The following is a 290-nucleotide window of genomic DNA, read 5'->3' on the forward strand; positions in this document are numbered from 1 at the left end:
TGTGTGTGCGTAAAGCCAAGCGAGAGATGAGGCAGCAGAAGAACCGACATTCGCCCCAAATACCCAGGCTGCCGATGCCCCGACCAGACCGCCGCGTTTCGCCCTGAGGTCACCCCGCGCCCTGCAGATGCCCTCCCGCCGCGGCCGCCATGATGGAGCGATGCCCTTAAGGCGTTGCAAGGGCCCCTCTCCCTTCCCTTCTCCTTCCGCTGCGCTAAAAAGTGTGTAGCTACATGAGCGGCGGCCGTAACTTGTAACGTGAGCGTGTGGCGGAGGTGCCGAGGGGCGTC

The sequence above is a fragment of the Penaeus monodon genome, chromosome 23, assembly GCF_015228065.2.
Source record: "Penaeus monodon isolate SGIC_2016 chromosome 23, NSTDA_Pmon_1, whole genome shotgun sequence".
NCBI classification, from domain to species: Eukaryota; Metazoa; Arthropoda; class Malacostraca; order Decapoda; family Penaeidae; genus Penaeus; species Penaeus monodon.